The sequence below is a fragment of the Rana temporaria genome, chromosome 5 (assembly GCF_905171775.1).
Source record: "Rana temporaria chromosome 5, aRanTem1.1, whole genome shotgun sequence".
In the NCBI taxonomy this organism is placed as follows: domain Eukaryota; kingdom Metazoa; phylum Chordata; class Amphibia; order Anura; family Ranidae; genus Rana; species Rana temporaria.
In genome coordinates, this window is record NC_053493.1 from 414433983 (window position 1) to 414451516 (window position 17534).

Consider the following 17534-nt stretch of genomic DNA (forward strand, 5'->3'; position numbering starts at 1 on the left):
CTTTACCTGTGTAATGGTCCAGGGCTTAAGTGGTTAAGCAGAATTTTAGGAAGGAACAAGCCGAAGGTCGGTTACAAGTGGCCACAGGTTGGAATTAAGCAGAAGCGTAGTCGAGGAAAAAGCCAAAGTTCGGTTACAAGTGGTCACAGGTTGGGATTAAGTAGAAGCGTAGTCAAAGAAGAAGCTAAAGTTCGGGGTACAAGTGGTCACAGGTTGGGATTAAGTAGAAGCGTAGTCGAGGAAAAAGCCGAAGGTTGGTTACAAGTGGTCACAGGTTGGGATTAAGTAGAAGCGTAGTCGAGGAAAAAGCCGAAGGTTGGTTACAAGTGGTCACAGGTTGGGATTAAGTAGAAGCGTAGTCGAGGAACAAGCCGAAGGTTGGTTACAAGTGGTCACAGGTTGGGATTAAGTAGAAGCGTAGTCAAAGAAGAAGCTAAAGTTCGGGGTACAAGTGGTCACAGGTTGGGATTAAGTAGAAGCGTAGTCGAGGAACAAGCCGAAGGTTGGTTACAAGTGGTCACAGGTTGGGATTAAGTAGAAGCGTAGTCGAGGAAAAAGCCGAAGGTTGGTTACAAGTGGTCACAGGTTGGGATTAAGTAGAAGCGTAGTCGAGGAACAAGCCGAAGGTTGGTTACAAGTGGTCACAGGTTGGGATTAAGTAGAAGCGTAGTCGAGGAAAAAGCCGAAGGTCGGTTACAAGTGGCCACAGGTTGGGATTAAGTAGAAGCGTAGTCAAAGAAGAAGCTAAAGTTCGGGGTACAAGTGGTCACAGGTTGGGATTAAGTAGAAGCGTAGTCGAGGAAAAAGCCGAAGGTCGGTTACAAGTGGCCACAGGTTGGGATTAAGTAGAAGCGTAGTCAAAGAAGAAGCTAAAGTTCGGGGTACAAGTGGTCACAGGTTGGGATTAAGTAGAAGCGTAGTTGAGGAAGAAGCCGAAGGTCGGTTACAAGTGGTCACAGGTAGGGATTAAGTAGAAGCGTAGTCAAAGAAGAAGCTAAAGTTCGGGGTACAAGTGGTCACAGGTTGGGATTAAGTAGAAGCGTAGTCGAGGAACAAGCCGAAGGTCGGTTACAAGTGGTCACAGGTAGGGATTAAGCAGAAGCGTAGTTGAGGAAGAAGCCGAAGGTCGGTTACAAGTGGTCACAGGTTGGGATTAAGCAGAAGCGTAGTTGAGGAAGAAGCCGAAGGTCGGTTACAAGTGGTCACAGGTAGGGATTTCTCAGAGAGTGGTGTTCCCCGGGTTGATAAGTTAGCTAACAGATCGTAAAGGTAGCTGCGTAGTCACGGGCTGATGCGTTTCGTCAGCACTTCGTCAGAGGGGCGATCTGTTAGCTAACGTCTCAGCCCGGGAACGCCGCTCTCTGAGAGATTCCAGGAATGGTGAGAGGCAGATGAGCGACAAGGACAGGATTGCTTTATATGCTTTTATACTTTGGGCCAGATTCACGTAGGGAGCGTGTATTTGTGAGCGGGCGTAACGTATCCTATTTACGCTACGCCTCCGCAACTTTGACAGGCAAGTGCAGTATTCTCAAAGCAAAGTTGCGGCGGCGTAGCGTAGCGTAAATAGGCCGGCCTAATTCAAATATGGAACATGTGGGCGTGTTTTATGCTAATTTATTGTGACCCCACGTAAATGACGCTTTTTACAAACGGCGCATGCGCCGTCCGTGAAAGTATTCCAGTGCGCATGCTCCAAATCAACCCGCAAAAAGCCAATGCTTTCGACGTGAACGTAAATGACGCACAGCCCTATTCGCGAACGACTTACGCAAACGACATAATCGACGGAAAATTCTACGCTGGCCCGACGTCCATACTTAACATTGGCTGCGCCTCATATAGCAGGGGTAACTTTACGCCGGAAAAAGTCTAACGTAAACGGCGTATCTGTACTGCGACGGCCGGGCGTACGTTCGTGAATAGGCGTATCTAGCTGATTTACATATTCTAGGCGTAAATCAGCGTACACGCCCCTAGCGGCCAGCGTAAATATGCAGTTAAGATACGACGGCGTAAGAGACTTACGCTGGTCGTATCTTAGAGAAATTCTGGCGTATCTGATTCTTTGAATCAGGCGCCAAGATACGACGCCTCACACTCAGAGATACGACGGCGTATCTCCTACGTGAATCTGGCCCTTCGATTTTATTGTAAGTGCGCATTTTAAGGGAAGGTTTTGGGACGAATAAATCTGGTTTACGGAATTACAGGATGTGCACCTATCTCTTCATTCCGAGTGAGATCTGGATGGAAGGATGCGGATGCCAACAATAATCATTACAAGCATGTGAGCAGAGTGTGTCGGGTGAGTTCATTACCATAGGGGTTATCACCTGATATGAAAAAGAAACCGCTGTATATTGGAAAACGAAGCGTGGAACGTTCCATTCACACCCAGCTTAAAGCGGTAGTTCACCCTCACTCACATGATTTTACCATCGAGACAGGCATTGTAGCGCGAGCTACAGTATGCCTGTCCCGATTTTTTTAACCCCGGACTCACCTTGTAATCGTACATTATCGATTTCGGCTCCCGCGGGGAATGGGCGTGCCTATGGAGAGGGAAGATGATTGACGGCCGGCCCTGGCACGTCACTCTCCCCGAAGACAGCCGGAGTAGGTCTCGGCTCTTCACGGCGCCTGCGCACAGGCTATGCGCAGGCGCCGTGAAGAGCCAAGCCTATTTCGGCTATTTCCGGAGAAGCGTGACGCGCCAGAGCCGGCCGTCAATCATCCTCCGTCTCCATAGGCACGCCCATTCACCGAGGGGAGTCGGTATCTTCGATGTACGAGTAAACGGTGAGTACGGGGAAAAAAAAATCGGGACAGGCATACTGTAGCTCGCGCTACAATGCCTGATTTTATGGTAGAACAAAACATTTTTTTTTTTTTTTTAGGTTTATAGGGTGAACCCCCGCTTTAACAATTTATCAAGAAGTGAAAACAATTTGCATGTTATACTCTGGATTTGGCAGAGATACAACAATTCATGTTCACATTTAAATATATGTAATTTTATACCAGAGCTGAAATTACAAATAGTTTGGTGGAATCTTAAACTTAATTCATAGTAAGAAATGTATACTGGGGGGGGTGGGGGGCTATTTATTCATTTATTTATTAATCTATTTAACCCCTTAACGCCCGCCGCACGACTATTTACGTCCGCAAAATGGCACGGACAGGCAGAAGGGCGTATATATACGTCCCCGCCTTCTAGCGGGTGGGGGGTCCGATCGCGACCCCCCCCCCCCCCCCGGGGAGCGATCCGGGACGACGGCGCGGCTATTCGTTTATAGCCGCTCCGTCGCGCTCGCTCCCCGGAGCTGAAGAACGGGGAGAGCCGTATGTAAACACGGCTTCCCCGTGCTTCACTGTGGCGGCGTATTGATCGAGTGATCCCTTTTATAGGGAGACTCGATCGATGATGTCACTCCTACAGCCACACCCCCCTACAGTTGTAAACACACACTCCTACACTCCTAACTCCTTCAGCGCCCCCTTGTGGTTAACTCCCAAACAGCAACTGTCATTTTCACAATAAACAATGCAATTTAAATGCATTTTTTGCTGTGAAAATGACAATGGTCCCAAAAATGTGTCTAAATTGTTCCGAAGTGTCCGCCATAATGTCGCAGTCACGAAAAAAATCGCTGATCGCCGCCATTAGTAGTAAAAAAAAAATATTTAATAAAAATGCAAAAAAACTATCCCCTATTTTGTAAACGCTATAAATTTTGCGCAAACCAACCGATAAACGCTTATTGCGATTTGTTTTACCAAAAATATGTAGAAGAATACGTATCGGCCTAAACTGCAAAAAAAAAATGTTTTTATATATGTTTTTGGGTGATATTTATTATAGCAAAAAGTAAAAAATATTGATTTTTTTCAAAATTGAAGCTCTATTTTTGTTTATAGCGCAAAAAATAAAAACCGCAGAGGTGATAAAATACCACCAAAAGAAAGCTCTATTTGTGGGGAAAAAAGGACGCCAATTTTGTTTGGGAGCCACGTCGCACAACCGCGCAATTGTCTGTTAAAGCGACGCAGTGCCGAATTGTAAAAACGCCTTTGGGCATTTAGCAGCATATTGGTCCGGGGCTTAAGTGGTTAAGTAACACGGGTTGTGGGGACTGGGACTATTAAGGGTCTCTGTCTGATGTGGATAACAATGATTTGTTATTTTTGTTATTTAGTATGTTTTGTTGGAACTATCATGATTGATATTTGTGATAAATATTGTGTATGTTTAACCACTTAAGACCCGGACCAAAATGCAGGTAAAGGACCTGGCCAGTTTTTGCGATTTGGCACTGCGTCGCTTTAACTGACAATTGCGCGGTCGTGCGACGTGGCTCCACAAAAAAAATTGGCGTCCGTTTTTCCCCACAAATAGAGCTTTATTTTGGTGGTATTTGTTCACCTCTGCGGTTTTTATTGCATTTTTATATAAAAAAAATTGTTTACTACTAATGGTGGCGATCAGCGATTTTTTTCGTGACTGCGACATTATGGCGGATACATCGGACAATTTGGACACATTTTTGGGACCATTGCCATTTTCACAGCAAAAAATGCATTTAAAATGCACTGATTACTGTGAAAATGCCAATTGCAGTTTGGGAGTTATCCACAAGGGGGCGATGATGGGGTTATGTATGACCTCATCTGTGTTTGTAACTGTAGGGGGGTGTGGCTGTAGGTGTGACGTCATCCATTGTGATTCCCTATATAAGGGAACACACGATCGATGACGGCGCACAGTGAAGAACGGGGAAGGTGTGTTTACACACAGCTCTCCCCGTTCTTCAGCTCCGGGGACTCCAGCGGCGATCGGGTCCACGAGTCCCGCGGTCACGGAGCTTCGGACCGGGTCGCGCGCCCGCGGCGCACATGCACGACCCCACGGCGGGGTTTAAAGGGCAACGTACAGGTACGTTGATGTGCCCAGCCATGCCATTTTGCCGACGTATATCGGCGTGAATGGGTCCTTAAGTGCTTAATTTAGGGCTCTGGCTGGGCCATTCAAGAACAGTCACGGGGTTGTTGTGAAGCCACTCCTCCGTTATTTTAGCTGTGTCCTTAGGGTCATTGTCTTGTTGGGAGGTAAACCTTCGGCCCAGTCTCAGGTCCTGAGCTCTCTGGAGAAGGTTTTCGTCCAGGATATCCCTGTACTTGGCCGCATTCATCTTTCCCTCGATTGCAACCAGTCGTCCTGTCCCTGCAGCTGAAAAACACCCCCACAGCATGATGCTGCCACCACCATGCTTCACTGTTGGGACTGTATTGGACAGGTGATGAGCAGTGCCTGGTTTTCTCCACACATACCGCTTAGAATTAAAGCCAAAAAGTTCTATTTTGGTCTCATCAGACCAGAGAATCTTATTTCTCACCATCCTGGAGTCCTTCAGGTGTTTTTTTTAGCAAACTCCATCTGTTTTCATGTGCCGTGCACTGAGGAGAGGCTTCCGTCGGGCTGCAGTGATGGTTGATTTTCTACAACTTTCTCCCGACTGCATCTCTGGAGCTCAGCCACAGTGATCTTTGGGTTCTTCTTTACCTCTCTCACCGAGGCTCTTCTCCCCCGATAGCTGTTTGGCCGGAGGGCCAGCTCTAGGGAGGGTTCTGGTCGTCCCAAACGTCTTCCATTTAAGGATTATGGAGGCCACTCTGCTCTTAGGAACTTTGCGCCAGATCCACGTAGCCCGGGCGCAGCGTAACGTAACCGATTTATGTTACACCGCCGCAAATTTTCTGTCTAAGTGCCCGATCCACAAAGCACTTACCTGGAAATTTGCGGCGGTGTATCCTAAATCCGTCCGGCGCAAGGTGGGCCAATTCAAATGGGGCTGGTACCATTTAAATTAGGCGCGCTCCCGACGCAAATTTCCCGACGTGCTTTGCGCGAAATTACGACGCGCCAACGTTTTGTGAATCGCGACGTGAAAAAAAAGACTTGCACCGGGAAAAATGTTTTTTTTTTTAAAATTCAAAATCGACGCGGGAAAGACGGGTATACTTTTACATGGGGGTTTATTTACCAACGGCAACAAACACTTTGCACTACAAGTGCACTGCAAGTGCACTTGGAAGTGCAGTCGCTGTAGATCTGAGGGGTACATACGAGGGGAAAAAAAAACGCATTTTAGCTTGCACATGATTGGATGATAAAATCAGCAGAGCTTCCCCTCATTTCAGATCTACTCCTCAGATCTACAGCGACTGCACTTCCACTTGCACTTGCAGCGCACTTGTGCAAAGTGGATTTGCCTTTAGTAAATCAACCCCAGTGTGTAGTAATTTTACACTTTGTAAAAGGTGCCCTATCTTTGCGACGGCAAACTAACACTTGCGGCTAAGTAACGACGGGAAAAAGTTTTGTGGATCGCCGTAACTGCTAATTTGCATACCCGACGCTGGTTTACGACGCAAGCTCCCCCCAGAGGCGGCCGCGGTACTGCATCCTAAGATCCGACAGTGTAAAACTATTACACCTGTCGGATCTTATGGATATCTATGCGTAACTGATTCTATGAATCAGGCGCATAGATACTCTGAGAGATACGACGGCGTATCCCCTTTGTGAATCTGGCCCTTTAAGTGCAGCAGAATATATATTTTTTTTGTAACCTTGGCCAGATCTATGCCTTGCCACAATTCTGTCTCTCAGCTCTTCAGGCAGTTCCTTTGACCTCAGGATCCTCATTGACATGCACTGTGAGCTGTAAGGTCTTCTATAGACAGGGGTGTGGCTTTCCTAATCAAGTCCAATCAGTATCATCAAACACAGCTGGACTCAAATGAAGGCGTAGAACCATCTCAAGGATGATCAGAAGAAATGGACAGCACAGTGTAATTATCAGTGCCCATCAGTGTTGCCTTATCAGTGCCCATTAGTGCAGCTTATCAGTGCCCATCAGTGTTGCCTTATCAGTGCTGCCTTATCAGTACCCATCAGTGCAGCTTATCAGTGCCCATCAGTGCTGCCTTATCAGTACCCATCAGTGCAGCTTATCAGTGCCCATCAGTGCTGCCTTATCAGTACAGCTTATCAGTGCCCATCAGTGCTGCCTTATTAGTGCCCATCAGTGCTGCCTTATCAGTGCCCATCAGTGCAGCCTCATCAATGTAGCCTATCAGAGGCCATCAACGCAGCCCCATCAACACACATCAGCAAAGAAGAAAAATTACGTATTTGCCAAATTATATACGGTAATTGTTCGTTTAGCAAAAAAAAAAAAAAAAACCCCAGCGGTGATTAAATATCACCAAAAGAAAGCTTTATCTGTCTCAGATACAAATGTCCTATGTGTACAGAGTGTTGCATGACCGCGCAGTTGTCATTAAATATCGGCCTGGGCAGGAAGGGGGTAAAAGTGCCCGGAATTAAAGTGCTTAAGAAAACAATGGCCCAGATTCAAGTAGATTTGCGCTTTATTTGCGCAGGCACAGGGCAACGATTTTGCCCTGCGCCCACGCAAATATTTTGCGCTGCCCTCGATTCATAAATTGCGAGGGCGCGCCGGTAAAATTGCCCGGCGTAAGCGCGCGCAATGTAAATGATCCCGCCGGGGGCGGGAATCATTTAAATTAGGCGCGCTGCCACGCCGAGCGTACAGCGCATGCTCCGTCGGGAAACTTTCCCGACGTGCATTGCGGCAAATGACGTCGCAAGGACGTCATTTGCTCCAAAGTGAACGTGAATGGCGTCCAGCGCCATTCACGATTCACTTACGCAAACAACGTAAAATTCGAACGTCGCGACGCGGGAACGTGGGTATCCTACAGCATTGGCTGCGCCTGCTATTAGGATGTGTAACGTTACGCGAAACCCGACGTACGCAAACTACGCGCTCGCGCAACGTTGTGAATCGGTGTTAGTATGCAATTTGCATACTATACGCTGATCACAATGGGAACGCCCCCTAGCGGTCATCGCTAGAATGCAGCCTAAAATCTGCGTGGCATAAGAGCCTTATGCCACGCAGATTTTAGGCTGCAGTCGGCGTAGCGATGTTCCTGAATCAGGAGCATTCGCAACGCCGGAGCAAGTAAGCAATTGCGCCGTGCAAAGCGCAGCGGGAGTTAGGAAACGGAGCATGCACGGTAGGTCCGGCGCGGGAGCGCGCCTGATTTAAATGGCGCACGCCCATTTGAATTGGCCAGCCTTGCGGCGGAGGCCGCAGTTTTCATCGCAAGTGCTTGGTGAATCAGGCACTTGCGATGAAAAATTGCAGCGGTGTAACGTATCTACGATACGTTACGCCGCCACGATTCTACGTGAATCTGGCCCTTAGCTCTTTGGAACAGACGCCCTTTATATATCACAGCATGGGATGCGTCTCATTGTTCTTCTGTCACAAGGAAGCCGAAACGCGGAAATATTTTCACGCACTCTGGGTTTTCCACAGGCGGGGGTGTAGAATATACCGGGGAGGTGGGGGGGGGGGGGGTAACTCAGAGATATGAAAGGATTATAATCCCCCCCCATACAAGGAATGTATAGAGAGATAGAAAAGTAAATATTCAGTGGGGAATGATCTGGCACTCAGCCATACTGTATAATAAATCTCCGGGGGGGGGAGGGGGGACTGGGGGGGCGGGGCACACATCACATATCGTGTAGAGGAGTCACAAGTCCAGGCACAGCCCTTACATTGTCATATTATTATTCAGCATTCTTAAAGATATAAAACCTGCAGCCATCAATCAGAATCCCATGTCAGCTGTCTCCGCACCTCCTGGATTTCAGAGTAAATAAAAGCTTTCTGCCTTATTCACGCAACCCACAAACCAGCATGCGGCCAGTGAACTCCTGACCTTTGTCGTAGCAACAGCTCAGTCTGTGGATCAGCACGACAGCCAGGCGGCTGGCATTCTCAGAAGGAGATCAGCATTGGCAGCCCCTGTAGTTACAGTATCGGGTTCCTATAAAGAAAAGCCTGCCCCCTGCTGGCATGCTGCAGAGAAGGACCCTTGCTCTTGTTGGGGGAAGCAGAGGCCTGTCTGCAGAGGTTCAATACACCCCTTGCTGAGTCAGATGCTGGATCATGATCTCCAATCAGCAGGGAGCGTAAGTTTTACTGATCACAGAGATTAAAGCCATAGTAAACCCCGGTGGGTCATTTTTACCTATAGACAGGGCCGCTGATTAGACAGTACAGCCGGCCCAACTGTACTGGTCCTGGGCCCCATCAGTTCAAAATGGGGGCCGGTAATCAGCATGGATTCATGAAGAATCGTTCTTGCCAAACCAACCAATAACCTTCTATGAGGAGATGAGCTGCCATCTAGATAAAGGAAGGCCCATAGACACGGTGTATCTCGATTTTGCATAAGCATTTGACACAGTTCCCCATAAACGTTTACTGTACAATGTAAGGTCCGTAGGCATGGACCATGAGTGAGTACATGGATTGAAAACTGGCTACAAGGGCAAGTTCAGAGGGTGGTGATAAATGGGGAGTACTCGGAATGGTCGGGGGTGGAAAGTGAGGTCCCTCAGGCTTCATGTACACGCCACGGGATTAGGGTGACCACATTTCCAAACTGCCAATCAGGGACAACCCCCCTCCCTCCCAAATATCAGCTTGTGCTGTAACAAATCACAGCACAACCGGCGGGTGCGCGCTCTACCCAGAGGCACTGATCACGCCCCCCAAAAAAAGGCCACCACATCGCCACTTTACTCACCGGCGGGACTCGTCCTGCTCGGCCGAGACCCGTTTTATCTTGTTCCAACGCTGGCTCTACACTGCCCTGCAGTAATTAGACACAAGGGGCCAGATTCAGAAAGAATTTACGTCGGCGTATCTATTGATACGCCGCGTAAGTTCTAGGATGCGCCGGCGTATCTTTTTTCTGTATTCAGAAAGCAAGATATACGCCGAAATTTGGCTAAGATACGACCGACGTAAGTCTCTTACGCCGTCGTATCTTAGTTGCATATTTACGCTGGCCGCTAGGTGGCGCTTCCGTAGATTTACGGGTCGAATATGGTAATGAGCTAGATACGCCGATTCAGAAACGTACGTGCGCCCGGCGGATTTTTTTACGTCGTTTACGTAAGGCTTTTTCCGGCGTAAAGTTACCCCTGCTATATGAGGCGTTGCCAATGTTAAGTATGGACGACGGGACAGCGTCGAATTTTCCGTCGTTTGCGTAAGTCGTACGCGAATAGGGCTGTGCGTAACTTACGTACACGTCGTAGGCAGTGTTCGGTGTATCTCTAGCCGACGTGATTTTGACGCATGCGCACTGGGATACATCCACGGATGGGGCATGCGCCGTGCGTTCGGCCCCTCATTTACATGGGGTCACGGATCATTATACTAAAACACGCCCACCTCCTTCCTATTTCGAATTAGGTGGGCTTACGCCGGCCCATATACGCTACGCCGCCGTAACTAAAGGCGCAAGTTCTTTCAGAATACAGTAGTCGCCTTGCTAAGTTACGGCGGCGTAGCGCATATGAGATGCGCTACGCCCGCCTAAAGATACACAAATGTATCTGAATCCGGCCCAAGGGATTTATGATTTTTTTCCAATCAAAAGCAGGGGGTGGGGATTGTGCCTCTCCAGACATTCCCAGCCAGGGCAAGTTCTGGGAGTTAAGCAGCAATGTGGCGGCCATTTTTTGGGGGCATCAGATCGTAGGGGGGGTAGCTGTGTCAGTTTCATTCCAGGACACTGTGTTGTCCTGGAATGAAGCGGCCCGGGACCCGGGACAGACCTGCAAAATGCGGGACTGTCCCGGGCACCCTACACGGGATGTTTTTACAACCTCTCCTAAACGATTTAATCTAGGATGGAAAAGGACCTGGGGGTCCCAGTAGATGATGGGCTCAGCAATGCCAAACTGCTGATAACAAAGCAAACAGAATATTGGCATTAAATAGACGATCAATCCCAGAGATAAAACAATAATTCTCCCGCTCTACAAGACTCTGGTCCGGCCGCACCTGGAGTATGCTGTCCAGTTCTGGGCACCAGTCCTCAGGAAGGATGTACTGGAAATGGAGAGAGTACAGAGAAGGGCAACAAAGCTAATAAAGGGTCTGGAGGATATTAGTGATGAGGAAAGGTTGCGAGCTCTGAACTTATTCTCTCTGGAGAAGAGACTCTTGGGAGGGGATACGATTTCAATGTACAAATACCGTACTGGTGGTGACCCCACAATAGGGATAATAATTTTTCGGTAACTTTTTACAGCACCCATCCCGACACAAAATTCAGCCTGTTTTTTTTCACATATGTCGGAGAACTTGTCAGAAGTTATCTTGCTGATGACAGAAGAACGGAGCAGGAGAAGGACACTGGACTCAGGGCTTTGGAGAGAGATAAGAAAACACTGCAGATATATGTCCCCAAGGTCAAATGTCATGAATCGGGTTTACATCCACTTTAATTGCTTCTTCCACTTACAGTGATACTAAAGGCAAAACGTTCTGCTTTTCATTTTAGATATAGGGCCATATTCTCAAATAATTTACGCCGGCGTATCAGCAGATACGCCGACGTAAGTCCGATCCTATGTTTAAGTGTATTCTCAAACTGAGATACACTTAAACATGCCTAAGATACGACGGCCTGCGCCGTTGTATCTTAGGCTGCAATATTTACGCTGACCGCTAGGTGGCGGTCAGCGTAGAATATGCAAATGACTAGTCACGCCGATTCTCTAACGTACGCTTGCCCGCCGTAGTGTTTTAACGTCGTTTCCGTAAGCGATACGCGGCGTAAAGATAAACATGCCCCCTAGGTGGCGTACTCAATGTTAAGTATGGCCGTCGATCCCGCGTCGAAATTTGAAAATTTAACGTCGTTTGCGTAAGTCGTCCGTGAATGGCGCTGGACGCCATTTACGTTACAGTCAAAACAAATGACGTCCGTGAGACGTCATTTAGCGCAATGCACGTCGGGTAATTTACCCGACGGAGCATGCGCATTACGATCGGCGCGGGAGCGCGCCTAATTTAAATGATCCACGCCCCCTACCAGGATCATTTGAATTAGGAGGGCTTGCGCGGGTGGACTTTACGCGACGCCGCCGCAAGTTTACAGGTAAGTGGTTTGGGAATCAGGCACTTGCCACTTAAACTTGCGGCGGCGTAACGTAAAGGACATACGTTCCGCCGCCTCAGATCTATAAGAATATGCCCCATAGTCTCAGTTATCTGTGTCCCATTGGGGAGATTTCCTGTCCCATAGCCAAAACAGTAATTGAGGGGAAATCCCCTCCACAATTAGGGAATCCCGGGGTATCACCAGGGTCACCAAAACTAGTGCCCCCATTCATGGGCATCCGCTGAATTTTTTTCAGGGGGGGGGCGCTTCAGCAGCGTCGCATTTAACACTTTCTTCAAATGCTAGCGAGGGTTAAAAGCTCCCCGCTAGCGGCCAAATAGCGCAGCTAAAACAATGGTAAAGCGACACTTTTTAGCGGCGCTTTACCGATAACGTGGCCAGCTGGCAGTGTGAAATAGCTCTTCAGATAATTCAGCTTTACTCCATGCCCATATAACTATAGCCTAGAAAATGTACAGACCCCCCCCTCAGCACAGATGGACCCCCCCATTCTACACAGACCCCTCCATTCAGCACAGACCCCCTCATTCCACACAGACCCCCTTTATGCACAGACCCCCCTTCAGCACAGATGGACCCCTCCTTCAGCACATACCCCCTTCAGCAGGGGCGGACTGACAACTCATGGGGCCCCCGGGCAATAGAAGATTATGGGGCCCCTAGACTTACAGATGGCCACCACGCCAGGAGGCAGTGCAGAGGCGGGGCAGCTAAAATCTCGGGATTTTCACATCAAAAGTATGTCGGTTTTGGACATATCAGGGACAGATGTAAAAAAAAAAACATAGATTTTCACATACTGTCCCTGGTTTTGCTGAGCCTGGCAACCCTGATGGGGCGCCCTAGTGGCATGGGGCCCTCGGGCAGTGCCCGAGTGACTCAATGGTCAGTCCGCCCCTGCCCTTCAGTACAGACCCCCTCTTCAGCACAGATGGACCCCTCATTCAGCACAAACCCCCCCCCCCTTGAGCACAGACAGACCCCCCTCCCATTCAGTGCCTATGTGACATCCGGCCCGGGATCCGGCCATTCTTGATTTTTCCAGGGGGGGTCAATTGCCCCCCCTTGCCCTATGGAGCGGACGCCCATGCCCCCATTAGAAGATTTCAACTCTATTCCTTTTCTGGGGACAACCCAAAATGTGTGATTTTCTTTTACTTTTGATGATAACAGGACAAATAGAGAGGAATCTCCCTAATGGGGGCACAGAGCAATAAAAACTGACTGGGGCTCTAATTCCTCTCCACTCCATCCAAAACTACCAAAAAAAAGAAAAACATTTTTTTTTTGGGTCTTCTTTTGTCTTTTCTTTGCTGTCTGAAGTGTGATCTGCGTTCAGATCCCTCTTCATACAGCAATAGGCAGGCAGTGAAGAGGTGTTGTATCATTGATACAAATAGGTGGATTCAGATAGACTTAGGCTGGCGTATCAGTAGATACGCCAGCCTAAGTCTGAATCTGCGCCAACGCAAATTTAAGCGTATTCTGGTAACCAGATACGCTTAAATTAGGCTCAGATACGAGCAGCGTAAGTGTCTTACACCGTCGTATCCTAAAGTGTACTTTTTAGGCTGACCGCTAGGTGGCGCTTCCATTGCGGTCGGCGTAGAATATGTAAATGAGTAGATACGCCGATTCACGAACGTACACTTGCCCGACGCAGTAAACATATGCCGTTTACGTAACGCACTTTCAGGCCATTCCATCAAATAGTTGGAATAGTAATGTTAAGTATGGCCGTCGTTCCCGCGTCGAAATTTGAAAATTTTACGCCGTTTGCGCAAGTCGTCCGTGAATAGGGATTTACGTCATTTACGTCCACGTCAAAACCAATAGGACCGTGCAGCGTACTTAGCCGCAATGCACACTGGGATATGTACACGGACGGCGCATGCGTCGTTCCAAAAAAACGTCAATCACGTCAGGTCAACCCGAATTAACATAAAACACGCCCCCTCAGCCTATTTTGAATTAGGCGCGCTTACGCCGGCCGCATTTACGATACGCCGCCGTAACTTAGCAGGCAAGTAGTTTGTGAATCATGTACTTGCCTTCGCTGACTTACGGCGATGTAGTGTAAACACGATACACTACGCCGCCGCAAGGATAAGCCTGCCTACCTGAATCTTACGTCGGCAGAATGGCACGGCTGCGCAAAGGGACGTACCTGTACGTCCCTTTCAATTTGCCGCCGTGTGCTTGGTGAGCGTGCCCGCGGGTCCCACGGACTATGTAAACCAGGCATTTCCCTGTTCTGCCTAGTGACAGGACACTAATCGTCTTCTCCCTGTCATCGGGAGCAGTGATCAGTGTTGTGTCACTCGTAGCCACGCCCCCACACAGTTAGAATTACTCCCTAGGACACACCTAACCCCTTCCTCGCTCCCTAGTGTTTAACCCCTTCCCTGCCAGTGTCATTTACACAGTAATCAGTGCATTTTTATAGCAGCCATCACTGTATAAATTACAATGGCCTGAAAATAGCGTCAAAAGTGTCCGAAGTGTCCGCCATAATGTCGCAGTCATGATAAAAATCGCAGATCGCCGCCATTACTAGTAAAAAAAATATTAATAAAAATGCCATAAAACTATCCCCTATTTTGTAGACGATATAAATTTTGCGCAAACCAATCAATCTACGCTTATTGCGTTTTTTTTACCAATAATATGCAGAAGAATACGTATCGGATTAAGCTGAGAAATAAATGTTTTGATATATTTTTGGGGGGATATTTATTATAGCAAAAAGTAAAAAATATTACATTTTTTTCTAAATTTTTACTTTATTTTTGTTTATAGCGCAAAAAAACAAAAAACGCAGAGGTGATCAAATACCACCAAAAGAAAGATCTATTTGTGGGGAAAAAGGGACGCCAATTTTGTTTGGGTGCCACGTCGCAGCGCCGAATCCTAACAAATGGCCTGGTCATTGGGCAGCCAAATCCTCCAGGGGTGAAGTGGTTAAGCCCCCATTCAGACTCGAAGGGCCAGATTCACAAAGAGATACGACGGGGTATCTACAGATACACCATCGTATCTCTGACTTACACTGGTCCTATCTATGCGCCTGATTCATAGAATCAGATACGCATAGATAGGACTAAGATCTGACAGTGTTACACTGTGTTACACTGTCGGATCTTTTTTTCAATTTAAAAATGGCGCCGGGGGCGTTCCTGCTGATTTACGATAAATAATATGTAAATCAGCGAGATACGCAAATTCACGAACGTACGCGGACCCGTCGCAGTGTTCTTACGTCGTTTCCGTAGCGGTTTTCCGTCGTATACTTACCCCTTCTTTTATCAGGCGCAGCCAATGTTAAGTATAGCCGGCGTTCCCGCGTCGAATTTGAATTTTCCTACGTCGTTTGCGTACGCCGATTCACGAACACGCGCGTCGCAAGTCCCGCTCACGTCGCAACCACTGACGTCCTAGTGACGTCAGTGGGAGCATTGCACGCCGGGAAATTCCCCGGACGACGCCTGCGCATTTAAATCGACGCGGGAACGCGCCTGATTTAAATAGTACACTCCTCCTAGCCGCGGAATTTGAATTCCGCCGGGGGATTTAGGATCCGCCGTCGCAAGTTTGGAGGTAAGTGGTTTGTGAATTAGCCACTTGCCTCCTAAACTTGCGGGAGCGGATCTTAATTCACGTAGATCGAGCAGATCTATAGATCCGCTGCGCTACGTGAATCTGGCCCAAGGTTTTTTTTTCTGCTCATTCTGGTTTATGATCAGTTGTTTGAGTTGTTTTTATAGGGGTAGATTCAAATAGCCCGGCGTAAATTTCTGCGGGCGTAGCGTATCTCAGATACACTACGCCGCCGTAACTTAGTGAGGCAGGTTCTGTATTCAGAAAGAACTTGCGCCCCAAGTTAAGGCGGCGTAGCGTATGTGGTCCGGCGTAAGCCCGTGAAATTCAAAATATCCATGTAGTGGGCGTGTTGTATAGTAATGAAGGCTGACCCCACGTAATTGACATTTTTGACTAACAGCACATGCGCCGTCCGTGAACGTAAAACCCAGTGCGCATGCTCCAAATTAACCCACAAAAAGCCAAAGCTTTCGACGTGAACGTAAATTACGCACAGCCCTATTCGCGAACGACTTACGCAAACGACGTAATCGACGGAAAATTCGACGCTGGCCCGACGTCCATACTTAACATAGGATACGCCTCATATAGCAGGGGTAACTTTACGCCGGAAAAAGCCTAACGTAAACTACTTAAAAAAATGCGCCGGACGGACGTACGTTTCTGAATCGGCGTATCTACCTAATTTGCATATTCCTCACGTAAATCGGCGGAAGCGCCACCTAGCGGCCAGCGTAAATATGCAACTAAGATACGACGGCGTAAGAGACGCCAGTCGGATCTTAGCCAAATTCCGGCGTATCTTGTTTTCTGAATACAGAAAAAAGATACGCCGGAGCATCCTAGAAGTTACGCGACGTATCAATAGATATGCCAGCGTAACTTCTTTCTGAATCTACCCCATAGTATGTTGGTATTGTGTTGGTTATTATTTGGGGTGGTGTTAGAGAAAGTGGTGTATTATTTGCATTTGGTAATTTGATTGTCTGTTATTTTAACCTGTGTTATTTATTTTATGTTGTATTTTATTTGTATGGATGTTTTATTTGTAGTGTAGTTTTAATTTGTTTTATTTGGTGCTAATGGCTGTTATTGGTAGCTTTGTTGTGTTTTTGTATCTTGTTTAGTTTATTGTTGTGATCTTGTGTTGTCATGAGGTGTGTCTGTGTCTCTTGGCTAAAAAAACAAAAAAGGGTGTCTGTGCCGCGGCAACTTTCTATTTTCCCTTTGGGATTAATAAAGTATTCTGTATTTCCCTATACCTGACTACGCTAAACCACTTCAGCCCCGGAAGAATTTGCCCCCTTCCTGACCAGAGCACTTTTTGCGATTCTGCACTGCGTCACTTTAACTGACGATTGCGCGGTCGTGCAACGTGGCTCCCAAACAAAATTGACGCCCATTTTTTTCCCACAAATAGAGCTTTCTTTTGGTGGCATTTGATCACCTCTGTGTTTTTTTATTTTTTTGCGCTATAAACAAAAAAAGAGCGACAATTTTGAAAAAAAAATATATATTTTTTACTTTTTGCTATAATAAATATCCCCAATTTTTTTTTAAAAAAAAGCAATTATTTTCTCAGTTTAGGCTGATACGTATTCTACATATTTTTGGTAAAAAAATCACAATAAGCGTTTATCGATTGGTTAACGCAAAAGTTATCACGTCTGCAAAATAGGGGACAGTTTTATGGCATTTTTATGAATATTTATTTTTTAATAGTAATGAGATTTTTATTGTGACTGCGACATTATGGCGGACACATCGGATACTTTTAATGCTCTTTTGGGACCATTCACATTTATACAGCGATCAGTGCTATAAAAATGCACTGCTTACTG